Here is a 14,974-nt window from a genome sequence, read left to right as displayed (position 1 = left end):
AGGAGTTCAAGGAGGTCAACATGGCAAAGGCAAGGTACAAGAAAAATGCCATCGGAGGACAAGACAGGGAGAGGAGTCGCCATGTCCTTGTTTACAATAAGTCCCATTACTATGACAACTCCCGCCACTACGGACTTACCATCCATAATAACTCCTGCTATAGTTTCAGTATTCTAAAATAACCAATGGGAGCAAGTGGGGTAAGGTATTCAGTCAGGTCTGTAGAGGGAAGAGAACACCTCGCAGCCCAGCATGTAAGACAAGAACTTCCAGACCTTGGACCTTGAGCCTATCTCGCTCGGCCCACTCCACTCTACCTTACAGAGAGCTACTTTCACCTCCACCTTCAATAAATCTGTACTTTAAGCAGGGCACAGTGGTGCCTGCCTGTACTCCCAACAGCTCTGAAGGTTGAGGCAGGAAGATTGCGAGTTCAAAGCCAGCCTCAGCAATTTAGTGAGGCCCTAAGCAACTCAGTGAGACCCTGTCTCTAAATAAAATATAAAAAAGGGCTGGGGATGTGGCTCAGTGGTTAAGTGCCTTTGGGTTCAATCCCTGGTACCAAAAATAAATAAATAAATAAATAAAAATTTGTACTTTACCTGTTATTTCTGCATGTTTTGCTCAATTCTTTGTTCAGGACATCAAAGAAGACCTGGACCCCAACTGGACACCCCAATGATAACAATAGGATCATTATAGATATAAATAGTTGAGATGGCATCATTTTGAAGTAGAATGGGCCCCTAATCCAATCTGACTCAAGTTCTTGTAAGAAGAGGAAAAGTTCATCTGAAGACACAAAGACACAGACACAGGGAAGGTGGCTTTGTTAAGGTGGAGCAGAGATTAGTGTTATGCTGTCACAAACCAAGGAATACCTGGTACGAGCAGAAGCTGGAGGAAGTCAGGCAGATTCTCTTCCAGAGGTTTTGGAAGAAGGGTTGCACCTTCATCTTGGACTTCCAGCCTTCGGCCCCGCATGATGATACATTTCTGTTGTTTGAAGTCAGTCGATTTGTGGTCATTTGTTATGGCAGCCGATAGACAATCATATAGATTTATATTCAATTTTTTTTTTTTTTTTTGCGATGCTGAGAATTGAACTCAGGGCCTTGGACTTACCAGGCAAACACTCTACCAACTGAGCTATATCCCCAGCCCTATATTCAATTTTTTAAAAAGAAGTCAGTTACAAAGAAATTAAGAGATCAGGCTATACTGGGAACCTAGCTGCTCAAAAAATAAACTGAAGTTAGCACATGTGCTAGAAGGAAAGCTTCTGAGAACCGTGGCTTGCTTGTGTAGGTCACTTTTACTATGCTAGATTATAAATCTTCATTGCCAAAAATTAGTTTTATCAGCAGACAGATATCCTGTCTTATTTTTTCTATTTTTTTTTTTTAGTTGTAGATGGACACAATACCTTATTTTATTTATTTATTCTTATCTCGTGCTGAGGTTCAAACCCAGTGCCTCACACATGTTAGGCAAGCACTCTACCACTGAGCCACACCCCCAACCCTGATATCCTGTCTTTTTAGCTATTTTACTTAATAATGCTATTTCAAATCCTAAAACACAAGAGATTCTGTGTTGTTTTTCTCCTCTTCCTATTGCCTATTGACCATGGTATGGTGGTGTAGCTAACCATGTGATCTTAGGGATGCCTTCTTTATTAATGGAGTTTCTTTCTGCTCATCTATAAAATGCTTTTCCCATTTTTTTTTTTTTTTTCATTACTAGGGATTGAACCTATGAGCATTCTACCACTTAGTTACATTCCCGGCCCTTTTATATTTTGGTATTTTGAGACGTGGGGAATCGTGCCTTACTAAGTTGCCAGTTGCCCAGGCTGTCCTCAAAATCACAATCCTCCTGCCTTGGCCTCCCAAGTCAATGGGATTACAGGTGAGCACTACTGGCTCTGGTTTTCCTACTTCATATTTTATTTTATTGGTATCCTACTTCATATTTTAATAATGAAGACCAAATATGATAGTGCATTTGAGAACTTACTTGGAACTCATTCTAAACTAAGCCTTACTCAGAAGGACCTTAAGGTCTCATTTACCAAACATGCCTGATTGTAAAAAACACAATAGTCTCCCCTTGTCCACAAGAGACACATTCCAAGACTTCCAGGAATACCTGAAACTATGAATACTCCTGAACCCTACGTACACTATGTTTTTTTCACTATGTAGTCAGCTTTGATAAAGTTTATTAATTAGCACAGTAAGATATTAAAACATTAATAAAGCAGAAAGTATAATAATATATTATAATAAAGTTATTTATTTATTTGGGGGCATACCAGGGATTGAACTTGGGGGCACTAGGCACATCCAACCCTATTTTGTATTTTATTTAGAGACAGGGTCTCTCTGAGTTGCCTAGGGTCTCTCTAATTTGCTGAGTCTGGCTTTGAACTCTCGATTCTCCTACCTCATCCTCCTGGACCACTGGGATTACAGGCATGTGCCACCTCGCCCAGCTATAATAAAGTTATTTAAAACATACATTGTTTACTCCTGGAATTTCCCATTTAAACTTTTCAGGCATTGATTGAGGGTAACAAATTGTGGAAAGCAAAACCACAGGAGGGAGGGTCTACTTGTTATAAAATCCAGATTCAGAACTGACCCTGAATTAGTAAATCAGAACATCAAGAGAAGTAGGGGGAAACTCTCGGTTTTAATAAGGTTCTCACAGGACTTAGTATCTCAAAGACAGGAAACTCTACCCTGTTGATTCCCCCTTTCTTATATAAAATTATTGACCATTTTTCGATAGCCATATTTTAAGGGGGTGATAGAGGTTATGTGGCGAGACGGGGGCACAGCTTGCCTGAACAGGTATAGGGCTGGAGTGACAATCCCTCGGGAACTGCGCCTGTCTTAGGTTGTCCGTGGCAGAGCAACATCCTTACCCGTCATTGGATAATGAGGCTCTGGCCCTCATTTCCTGTCTTAGGTTGGTATGAGCTCTCACGAATCTTACCCGTCATTGGCTGTCCAGTTCAGCTCACAGGGGTGATGGTCTTTTAAGATCACCATCGCGATCCATCATCTCCAGTCGATGGTAATGAACCTGAATAGGTTTCGCCTGTATAGCCTCAATTTGAGCTTTAAGAAAAGCCATGATCTTGTTGAATATCAAAGGACCTATAGATACAATAAGCAGCAAGCAAAGGAGGTGACCTAGGAAGGGAAGGAGATAGGGAAGGAGTCCACTGAATCCAGTCCATAGTGGATTATCAGCCAGTGCTTGTCAGCATTTTTCTAAGTCTTCCTGCAGCTGTTTGATCTTGTCCTTAACAATTCCTGACTTGTTGGCATAGAAACAGCATTTTTCCTGCAAAGCCAGACAAATGCCTCCCTGTTCAGCAGTTAGAAGGTCTAAACCTCTCCTATTTTGTAGGACCACTTCCGCTAAGGAATCCACCTGATCTTGAAGATCTTGTATGGTGCTTGAGAGTATCTGTACGTCAGAAATCAATTGTCTGGATATGATAGAAACTACCTGAGCAGGATAGACAGCAATAACTTTAGAGGATGTGGCGGGCAAATGAACCCAAAGCAAGGGGCAACCCTTATTTTTAAAATGTGGATCCCGCTGCCAGAATAGTCCCGTGGGTGTATGAGGGGTGTGTAATATAACCAAAACCAAAGGAAGGTTATAAGATATTTGTGTAACAAATTGTTGAGTGATGGCTTCTGTGACTTGAATTAATGCTTGCCATGCCTCGGGAGTAAGCTCTCGAGGAGAAGAAGGGTCAGAATCTCCCCTTAAAATATCATTAAGAGGCAAAAGCACATAGGTGGGTAGTTTTAAATATGGTCTTAGCCATTGGATATCCCCTAGTAGTTTTTGGAAATCGTTAAGAGTGTGGAGATGGTCCACACGCAATTGTATATTAGGGATTTGAATTTGATTAATTTGAAGTTTGAGGCCCAAGTAGGTGTAGGGGTCCTGTGTTTGAACCTTATCAGGGGCTATCTGAAGTCCCAAGGCAGTAAGGGTTTTATAGAGATCCAAATAACAATTGTTAAGATCATAGGTATTAGGTGCAGCAATTAACAAATCATCCATATAATGTAATATATAAACTTGTGGCCACCGCTCTCTCACAGGGTCTACTGCTTGAGCAACATATTTTTGGCAAAGACTAGGGCTGTTAGCCATACCCTGGGGAAGGACCTTCCATTGAAATCTTTGCATAGGGCCCTGAAAATTGATGCGGGGGAGGCTGAAAGCAAAATAGGGTCTGTCCTCAGGATGTAAAGGAATAGTAAAAAAGCAATCTTTTAAGTCGATGACCATTTTATAATAGTCCCTAGGAATAGCTACCGGTGTAGGGATGCCTGGCTGTAATGCCCCCATCGGGCGCATAACCTTATTGATAGTGCGCAAATCCTGTAAAAGGCGCCATTTGCCTGATTTCTTCTTAATAACAAAAATAGGAGTATTCCAGGGTGAGGTTGAGGGTTCCACATGGCCGGCTGTCAACTGTTCCTGTACTAACATGGAGGCAGCCTCTAATTTTTCTTGGGTAAGGGGCCACTGATCCACCCACACAGGAGTTTGAGTTTCCCAAATAATTTTGTCTGCATGGGGTACAGGAAGGTCAGGGACCGACACTAAAAATCCACATACCCAAGTCCAAATTTGTCTGTTTTTTGTATGGGCTGTACAGGCTCAACCTGTCCTTGTCCTAGCCTCCCAAGGCCTGTACCAGGGATAAAGCCCATACGAAGCATTTGATGAGTGACTAAAGAGTCGGGACTAGCAAGAATAACTTTCATTTGGCTTAGAATGTCTTGTCCCCAAAGATTGACAGGGAGATCAGGAACAACGAAGGGGGTAACGGTTCCTTTATTCCCTGTGTTATCTTTTGTGTCAGTCCAATTAAGCACCCTGGAGCTAACTAAGGGGTTTCTTGACTGCCCTATTCCTTCAAGGTCAGTTAGTGATGAGGTGAGGGGCCATTCTGATGGCCAATATTTTTGAGAAATAACTGTGGCGTCCGCACCAGTATCTAGGATCCCTTGGAATTTCTTTCCTTCAATAAATAAGGTAAGAGTGGGTCTTTTGTGGGAGATAGGTTGGACCCAATACACATCAGAGGAACCTAAAGAGGCTGTGTTTCCTGGTGAATTTCCTGAATTGAGGGGAAGGAGTATTAATTGTGCAATTTTTGTTCCTGCAGGGATGGCAGCTACTCCGTTAACAGCTGTGGCCAGTATTTTAATTTCTCCAGTGTAATCATCATCAATGATGCCAGGGAAGACCTGAACACCTTGTAAGGTGGTAGAAGCTCTCCCAAGAATAAGAGCACACATATGAGGTGGAGGGGGGCCTACAACCCCAGTGGGTATTATTTGAGGTCCTTGCATAGAGTCTAATATTGTATCGGTGGAGGCGCAGAGGTCCAATCCTGCGCTGCCTGGGGTAGCACGTTGGAGGGAGGTGATTGTGGAGAAGGACAGGGAGCCTGGATTGGGTTGGGAGTCTGAGAGGGAACAAACCTTATTGCCCCTGGGTTTGCTCTGGGGGTGGTCGGGGCCAGGGGCTGGCCCCGAGAGGAGTTTCCTGAGAAGTTAGAGGGAATAGGCTGTCCAAGGGCATTGGTCTTGGATCTACACTCCTTGGCCCAGTGGCGACCTTTACCACATTTAGGGCAAAGGGTGAGCGGAGGTGGTTTAGTCCCTGTTTGAGGAGATATGGGTCCTTGACCCAGTTTCCCTGTTGGGCAGTCTCGCGCAAAATGGCCAGGTTGTTTGCAAGTAAAGCAAGTACGTGGGCCAGGGTGGTGAAGGGCCTTGGTGAAGGCGGCACCAATGGCGAGACCCATGGCATGGGCTGTTCCTACCCCGGCACACAGCCTAATGAAGTCAGAAAGGTCCCCTTTATCTTTGTGGGGCCGAAGAACATCTTGACATATTGGGTTGGCATTTTCAAAGGCAAGATATTTTACAAAGGAGCTCTCGTTTTCACTTGGTCCAAGTAAGCGCTCCGCAGTTAGATTAAGCCGGGCAACAAAGTCACTGTAAGGCTCGTCAGGACCCTGACGAATTTTTGCTAGGGAGGTGGTGGCCGAGCCCTTTTGAGGGAGCTGTCTCCAAGCATGCAAACCGGCAGTTTGAACCTGTGCTAGGAGCTCAGTAGGAAAGCGTGCCTGTTTAGGGTTAGTATCAAATGGCGCATTACCCACTAGTTTAACATAGGTCCAGGATTTAGAGGAAGCCTTGGTTGAATTTTTTTGGGCAGTTTCCCGACAGTATTCCCTAAAGTCTGCGTTCCACAACAGGAAGTCACCCGCACTGAGGGTGGCTCGGGCCAAAAATTTCCAATCATTAGGGGTGAGCCACTGTGTACTATGGTTCTCTAGCAAGGCCAGTGTATAAGGTGCAGTGGGGCCATACTGTGTACAAGCCTTTTTAAGTCTTTCAAGAAAGCGGAGGCTCAGCCTTTTATAAGAACCAAGGGCTCCACTCTGTCCAGAGGTGGGCTCCTCCTCATCCCCTGATTCCTGGTCCTCCTCTTGTTCTCTCTCTGGTTCTACCTCTTGTTCCTCCCCTGATTCCTCTTCCTGACTTCCTTTTAAATTCTCTGCCTCAGTCTGTGCGGGCTGATCTGCTTGACTGCGAGTGACTGGAAAGGCAAGAACAGGCTGACCACGTGGCTTCACCTTACGAGTATTGAGGGGTCTTGGGTCAGTTTGTGTTAATTCCGTGCCCAAGGCCAGTGAGCGAAGCTCGGCATCAAGGGCTTTTAGTTCTTTTAAAAGTTGGATTTGTTCCCGCCTATGTTGGAGAGACTCGCGTAAAGGGGTTAAATTAGGCAAGGGAAGTGGGGAAAAAATGCCTGGGGGGGCAGTAGGTCCCTGAGGGGCCGGAGCACAAAAGGCAGGGGATATATAAGAGGGAGGTGGATTTTTAAGAGGTGGCAGGTCTGGAGAATGGTATCGAGCCGCTGCCTCCTCCAGGGTAGCCTCATCCTCTGGGGTCAACTCATCATGGGGATTTAAAACCGGATAAATCTTAGGGGGACTTTTAGGGGACTTTTTTGGTAAGGTGGGGTCTGGGAGGTTCCCGGGGTCTGGGAGGGTCCCAGGGTCCTGAGAAGGCTGAGTAGGGGGCATTTGAATACTAACCGAAGGGCATGCCGATGGGGGGCGAGAGGTGGATTGCATTGCCTGCTCCCCAATCTTTACAAGTTTTAAAGTACCACTGTCAAAGGGTGAGCTTTTAAGAATCTCATTAATTAAATTCCAATAAGAAAAGGCAGTGACAGGCACCTTTTGAGGACCAAAAGTCTCATAATAATCTTTGAGGCAGTCTCCTACTCTGAGCCACCTTTTACCATCAATTGACCCCTCGAGGGGAAACCAAGGACACAAATCCTCTATGTATGAAAAGAATGATCTTAAATCCTTTTTCTTAACACGCGCTCCCCGAGTCTTGAGGGCCTCCTTGAGACCCGTCAGAAACAAATCATGTGACGAAACTGCTTGTCCCATGGTGCGTCACTCACCTTGCGCTGGCCTCACTCTCCTCCTGGATCTGACTCCCGGTCGCGTTTACCGAGGTGATCCCGAATCCCGCTTGGCCAAGGCTTCCCCAGAGGGCAGCGTTTGCTTCTCAAACAAAGGCTCGAGCCCCACGTTGGGCGCCAACTGTCCCGACCCGCAGGACATCAAGGAGGACGGCAAACCTAAGAGAGAAGGAATGAAGAGACAAGAGACGCAGGGAGAGGCAGCAAGACAGGAATTCTGATCAAGCTGCAAATTTTTATTGTTCTCACGGGTATTTATGCTGAGGGAATGAGGGGTATGACGAGGTGCAGCCTGGTTGGTTGTGTTCTTCTGCTGGGTTCCTGATAGGGTGCAAATTCGCGCTGGCGGGAAGGTGAAGTTCGCGCCGGCGGGAAAGTGTAGTCCCGGGAGAGAAGCCGTGGGCGCCATAGGCGCCATACTGTCAGAATTATCAGCCAGGAGGGGGGGGAGGGGCGCTGCTGCTTATTGTAAAGGTCAGAATGTTCTCAGAATGAGAACTTCTTGGTCCCTGACAGTTGATAACTGTAAGTGTAGTGTGCCTGGGAAAGCATGTCACTAGAGGTGTAGCTCTCTAGGCCCTGGGTTCCATCCCCATAACCACCAACAACAGAAAAGTACCAGTAAATGAAAAATAAGTGCTAGTGGCTTGGGAGGCTGAGGCAGGAGGATTGTGACTTCAAAACCAGCCTCAACCTTTACTCCATGTATAAACAGAGAAACAACATGTATCCCATTTGTTTACAATAAAAAAAAAAAAAAAAAAAAAAAAAACAGCCTCAGCAACTTAGTAAGATGGGCTCTAAATAAAATATAAAAAGGGCTGGGGATGTGGTTCAGTGGTTAAATGACCTCAGGTTCAATCCCTAGTAACAAAAGTAAAATAAAATAAAATAAATAAATTAAAAAAAAAAAAAGCTAGAAAGTAATGAAGTATTACAAAACACAAATGATGGAGACATATCAAATGTCACCAAGGTCATCCAAAAAAGTTCCCCATGGCTAAAGCTAGAATAATTTCAGTACTAGATTATAACACAAAGTATAAAATAAATGTCCATGAGTCTATACTGGTATAATACATAATCAAACAAATGGTGGAAGGCAGGTGCAGTGGCACACACTTATAATTCCAGCAGCTTTGGAGGCTGAAGCAGGAGGATCACAAATTCAAAGCCAGCCTTAGCCACTTAGCAAGGTCTAAGCAACTTAGCAAGACCCTGTCCCAAAACTAAAAAATAAAAAGAACTGGGGAACTGGGGCTGTAGCTCAGAGGTAGAGAGCTTGCTTGGCACATATGAAGCACTGGGTTTAATAGCACATAAAAATAAAGAAATAAAGGTATTGTGTCTATCAACAACTAAAAAAAAATTTAAAAAGGAAGAAAGGAAGGAAGGAAGAAGGAAGGAAGGAAGGAACAAAGGAAGGAAGGAAGGAAGGAACGAACGAACGAACGAACTGGGGATGTAGCTCAGTGGTAAAGCACCTCAGTTCAATTCCCAGTACCAAAATAAATAAACTAAATGGTAGAAAGTAGACAAATTTCCTATGCAGAATTCTAAATAATTTAAATATTCTGCCTCCAAAGGGGAGAGGTCAAGCTTCCCATTCTTTAAGCATAGGTTGTACTTAGCAGTTTCTTTCCAAATAATACATGTGAGAAGGGAGGAAAAAAATAATACCATGGGGAAATGACAGAAACTACCTCAGTTCCAACAACTGTCACAACCAAGAGCGGCCCAAGGAGACATGATGACTATATGTAATGTGGCATCCCAAATGGAATCCTGGAATAGAAAAGGCACATTAGGTAAAAACTAAGGAAATCTGAACAAAGTATATGCTTTAATTAACAATAAAGTTATCAATATTTGTTCAATAGTTGTGGCAAATATACCACATTAATGTAAAATGTTAATAACAGGGGAAACAGGGCATAAACTATCATCGCATCTTTTCTGTAGACCTAAAGTTATTCTAAATTTAACTTTATTTTTAAAATACATTCTGACTAGAAGAAGAAGTAGGCCCAAATCTTCACCATGTCAGCTTAGGACCTGACTTCCTTAATAAGACCTCTAAAGCACAAGAAGTTAAATCAAGAATCAATAAATGGAATGGACTCAAACTAAAAAGCTTCTCAGCAAAAGAAGCAATCAAAAATGTGAAGAGAGAGCCTACAGATTGGGAGGAAATCTTTACCACATGCACCTCAGATAAAGGATTAATCTCTAAGATAAATAAAAAAACTCAAAAACTTAACACCAAAAAACCCACAAATAACCCAATCAGTAAATGGGTTAAGGAACTGAACAGACACTTCACAGAAGAAGAAATACAATCGATCAATAAATATTTGAAAAAATGTTCAACATCTCTAGCAATTAGAGAAATGCAATGGAAACTAAGATTTCATCTCACTCCAATCAGAATGGCAATTATCAAGAATACAAGCAATAATAAATGTTGGCCAGGATGTGGGGAAAAAGGTACACTCATACATTGCTGGTGGGAATGCAAATTGGTGCAACCATTATGGAAAGCAGTATGGATAATCCCCAGAAAATTTGGAATGGAACCACCACTTGACCCAGTTATCCCACTCCTTGGTTTATACCCAAAGGACTTAAAATCAACATGCTACAGTGACACAGCCACATCAATGTTTCCAGTAGCTCAAGTCACAATAGCTTAACTGTGGAACCAACCTAGATGCCCTTCAACAGATGAATGGATAAAGAAAATGTGATTTTATATATATATATATATATATATATATATATATATATATATATATATGTGTGTGTGTGTGTATATATATACGTATATGTAAATATATATGTGTATATATATATATATGATGGAATATTACTTAGCTTTAAAGAAGAATGGAACTCTGTCATTTGCTGGTAAATGTACGGAACTAGAGAATATCATGCTAAGTGAAATAAGCCAAACTCATAAAACCAAAGGCCGAATGTTTTCTCTGATATGCAGAAGCTAATTCACCATAAGTCGTGGGGACAGGGGAAAATAGAGTTACTTTATATTAGGTAGAGGGGAGTGAAGGGCAGGGGAGGGGTATGGAGAAAGGAATGATAGTAGAATGAAACAGACATTATTACTTCAGGTACATGTATGACTGCCTGATCAATGTGATCCTGCAATATGTATAATCAGAAAAATGAGAGATTACACTCTATGTATGATCTATCAAAATGTATAAATGCATTCTATTGTCATGTACAACTAATTGGAACAAATAAAATTTAAAAATTACAAAAAAAAATTGACTCAGCACAACTGATATAAGCTCCAACAATTTGCATTTTTCCCAGCATTAGTTTCCCATCCCCCTTGCTTCTGGTGGGCAGCCATGAGTCTATTCTTTAAGAACCATCCTCAAGTCAGCTCCCAGTCTAGCCTTCAATCCAAAGCAGAACAGCGATCAGGCTGCATGACCACTGCCTCCAGTAACACTGTGGAAGGTATATTGCAAAGTAGGTCAACTCAGCCTCTGCTCCCCTGCATTTCTGAAGATTAGTCAGAACAACTGGTAACCTATCTCTGGTCACTGGCAGGAAAAGGTGTGGTGGAATATAAGAGTAGGTACCTGGCTTCTATCTGGGGAGTGACACCCATTTTAATGAGTGTCAAAACACCTTAGTCACTTACATTTTGTTTATGCCACTCCCTTTCCAAGTGCCATTTCCTTAGGTCCATCCCAAATAGACGAAATCAAGTGCCAAAGCAGTACCCTACTGCCAAAGATTGCCACAGTAAATAAGGTTACCAAAGATTGCCAAGTTGCCAAAGATTGCCACAGTAAATAAGGTTGTTGCTGGACCCTTGTTTCCAATAGCCATTTCTTTAGTTTTGATCCTCAGCAAGTCACATTACCTATGCCTTGCGTGTTCTCTCCTATGCTTCACCCAGTACCTCCTGAGAGAAGACTGCAACATGGAAGAGAACACAAGACTGTCAATCTAAGTGATCATAGGAATCTATGGGTAACACACTAATGATTCCTAGCAATTTGTGCAACTTTATGAGAAATTCAATATCTAGGGAAGAATGTTGGCAAGTAAAAAGGGCACATCTTAGATCTAGGAAGATAAAGAATACCACTTGGGAGTTAGGTTATTTTGGAGACCTTGAAAACCATATGACTATGAATGTCAGGTAATATCATTTTCCACTAACTGGTTGTTACCTCATGGGGAGCTGTATCTCCATGATTACCTTTCTACCCTTGTCAGAGGAACTAGAATGCCCTCCTTCCTACCATGTTTTTCCTGAAGACAGGAAAGTAATACTTCCTTCTCTTTGGTATTTACACATCATACCATATTTCTTTTGTTCCCTGTTACTATGTTGCTCAGTCAACCTGCACATCATTCTTTTCATCTTTCATAATCCTTCTGTTTACTCAACCATTTCTGTTATTACTCACTAAGCTTTCTGCCCCTTTGTTCACAGTGTTCTGTTCAGAGTCTAGAAGTAGACTCTAGTGATTTCACCACTGGTTCATGATGACCTGGAGTGAGATCCACTGCTAATTAAAAATGATCACATCTGTGAAAAACACATCCCTTGAACTCACAGAACAATCACAGAAGAAATGCAAACATCTATTCTGTGCAAATTAAAGTTTTGTGCAAATTCACTGTGGGAATTAAAGTTCCATCTTAGAAAGAGAATTAAACCCAATACACAATAGTTCTGGACTCTAATCCTAGATCTTCCACTGACAAATTGTGCTAGTTCGGACAGGTGATCCTACTGGGCCTTAGGTGCTTCTCTGCAAAAGAGCTGGGTACAAACCAGGCACAGAGGCACATACTTGTAATCCCAGCAACTCCATGGTCTGTGCAAGAGGATCACAAATTTAAGGTCAGACTCAGCAACTAGGGGAGATTTTGTCTCAAAATAAAAAATAAAAAAGACTGGGAACATAGCTTAATGGTAAAGTGCCCCTCAGTTTAATCCTCAGTAATGGAATGGAATGGAATGGAAAGGAAAGGAAAGGAAAGGAAAGGAAGGAAGAAAGGAAGGAAGAAAGAAAGAGAAAAAAGAATAGCTGGGTATAGTGTGACCAACTATTTCAGTTTGCCTAAGAAGCCTAGTTTTAGCACTAAAAATTCTGGATCTCAGAGTAATTTCTCAGTCCACGTAAGCCAGGAAGGTGAATGGTTAGTTCCCCTACTGAACAGGCTGAGATATTTCCTGGTTCTGAAACTTTCGGGTCTATGCCTCAGGTACTTCTCATGGTGGACTGACTGTATACACCACTGGAAAGTGTGGACTAAGTCACGGGGAGGGTGGCTGTATGCAAAGAACTTGGAAGGCATCCTGCCTCCTGACCTCTGACTCACAAGGGCTGCCACAGGACCTCATTCCTGACATCTCACAGGAAAACAGATCAGCTGAGAATGGTAAACTCAGGCATGAAACATTCCTGGGTTTCCCAGTGGAAAAGAAATTTAAAAACAATTGACTAAGGAGAGGAATTTGCAGCAAATGTTGAGGCTGCCAGCATTCTTGCGAATGAGCCAATGACCTTTTAAGCTACATCTACAACTGACTAGCTTCTTGGCCATCATCCCAATGAAGGCTCCTTTCCCAGTTTAGACTGTATTCAAAACTGGCTTGGCAGTAAGGCTTTTAGCAGCCTCAGATATAGATTTATTCCAGCACCAGATCACATAAAATTAGCTATCTAATAAAGGCTTTAAAAAACAAAAAATGATAAGCAGAGAGGGACTGCCATGACTGTGTTGACAATTGAACCCATTGTCCTATTGTCACGCTGATCAAGTTTCTCAGATGACTTGAATCAAAGGAAAGACAGTGAAACTCAAGGTCTCCAGCACATTTACATACTGCAAGAAACGTAGAGGCTGCCAGTTGGCCCTTAGCTGACTCTGAAAAAGATGCAGCTTGCCATAGATTTATATTTAATTTAGAAGCAAACTTCATAATCACCTTGTGCATTTTCTGTGTGCCTGATTTCCTTTTGGCTTTATGCTTAAGTCAACCCCTATTTCAATCTCACTTCACAGAATACATTTGGCCCTGTTGGCTGCTTCTTAGTGGTTCCCTTCTCAGCAGCTGAAACCAAAACACAACCCAAATAATTATTGAGCAGTAATAGAATGCTCCCAGAGAAAGTCAAAAGAGCCAGATTAACCCAAGCTATTTAAGGAACTAAGTCACAAATCAAAGAACTTCCTTAACTCAGCAAATTAAGAAGCAGTTATTTAAAGGCTCTTCCAATCACTGTTGACCAATCAAAAATGCAGTAAAAAAAATCAAGTCAAACTGGTTCAAATACACAGTAAAATCAAGTTACACTGGTTTAGGAAGTATATCAAATAGTAATATTTCCCAGCCAAGTGTCCTCTTCTCCCTTTTCTGTGGGTTCAACTTTAGTAGAATCTAAGGCTATTATAAGAAAGAAAATTTTAAGTCACAAGCTCTTGAGTTAATTATCTATAGACTGACTATGACTCAAATGAAGATTTTCCTGTTTACACATAACCAAGATGTAGAATCATAAATGTCCACAGAAGGTATTTTTGGTGATACATGATCAACATGGGAGAGACAGACTGAAAAAGAAGACTCCAGGCATGTGACTGAATTCTTCAGTTGAAGGGTGTTCTGTTTCCTAATGAACTGTGAAGAAATTAAGATATGTGTTCCTTTGCTCTGTACACCCAGGCAGGCAGCCAGTCTCATAATTGGCAAAATTGGGCCACCTGCCCTGTCCCCTGGCCTTTGAGTTTGTTCATTTCTCATCTGTGGAGCTGGGGGAGGGTGGGAAGAATTTCTAATTTCTTTAAACCCTGCCCTCAGAGTTTCTGACCAGTGGTTGGATGACTCCAAAGAGGTTCAACTGAAGCCTGGTTCAGCCCTGTGTATATCAGAAACCCACGACTGAGTTTGTGCTGTGTGAGACACAAGGCAGCTCTGACCCCCTCAAGGCTATCCTCTGGGCAACCACTGTATTCCAGGGACATTTAGCTCTGAAGGTGCACAAACTCCTCCCTGTATTTTGTTCCTGAAAGATGGAAAGTTTGTAGGAGTGTGTGAGTTTATGAGAAAGGCTTATTTTTGTCCAGGACCACTCTGTGCTTTTAAGAGTAAAGTTATGTTTATGAAACTGAATTCTGACACTTGATACTCAGGGGTTCTGTATGCCACTTCGTCCTGGTCCTATGGAAGCAGTTTGTTTCTTTAAGTGATTCATCCTAAGGTTAGTTTGCACTCCCTACTTTGTTCCCCTCCTAACAGAAGGCACCATTTTGTACGGAAGGGGAAAAAAAGCTAGACTTGGGATCACCGAGACTGGAGATGAGGAGGTAAGAGTCTCTGACAACTAGAAAAATAGCATTCATTCTGGGTCCAAAACCT

The 14,974-nt window shown here is 42.4% G+C and overlaps 1 long non-coding RNA gene across 2 annotated transcripts in view; it reads right to left on the bottom strand.

The window, feature by feature from the left end:
• The window catches only part of LOC124976035 (uncharacterized), a 45,775-nt gene extending 38,182 nt beyond the window's left edge, over positions 1–7,593 (bottom strand). The window contains exon 1 of one of the 2 annotated variants that reach the window (XR_007106970.1): positions 7,540–7,593. This is a non-coding gene — a long non-coding RNA (uncharacterized LOC124976035). Of the gene's footprint in view, positions 1–881; positions 1,732–7,539 lie in introns of those variants that run through there. The other variant, XR_007106969.1, reaches the window with a different exon arrangement.
• Between the last annotated feature and the right edge of the window lie 7,381 nt (positions 7,594–14,974).

Source organism: Sciurus carolinensis, chromosome 2, assembly GCF_902686445.1.
Source record: "Sciurus carolinensis chromosome 2, mSciCar1.2, whole genome shotgun sequence".
Lineage (NCBI taxonomy): Eukaryota > Metazoa > Chordata > Mammalia > Rodentia > Sciuridae > Sciurus > Sciurus carolinensis.
This window is presented reverse-complemented; position numbering and strand designations above follow the sequence as displayed.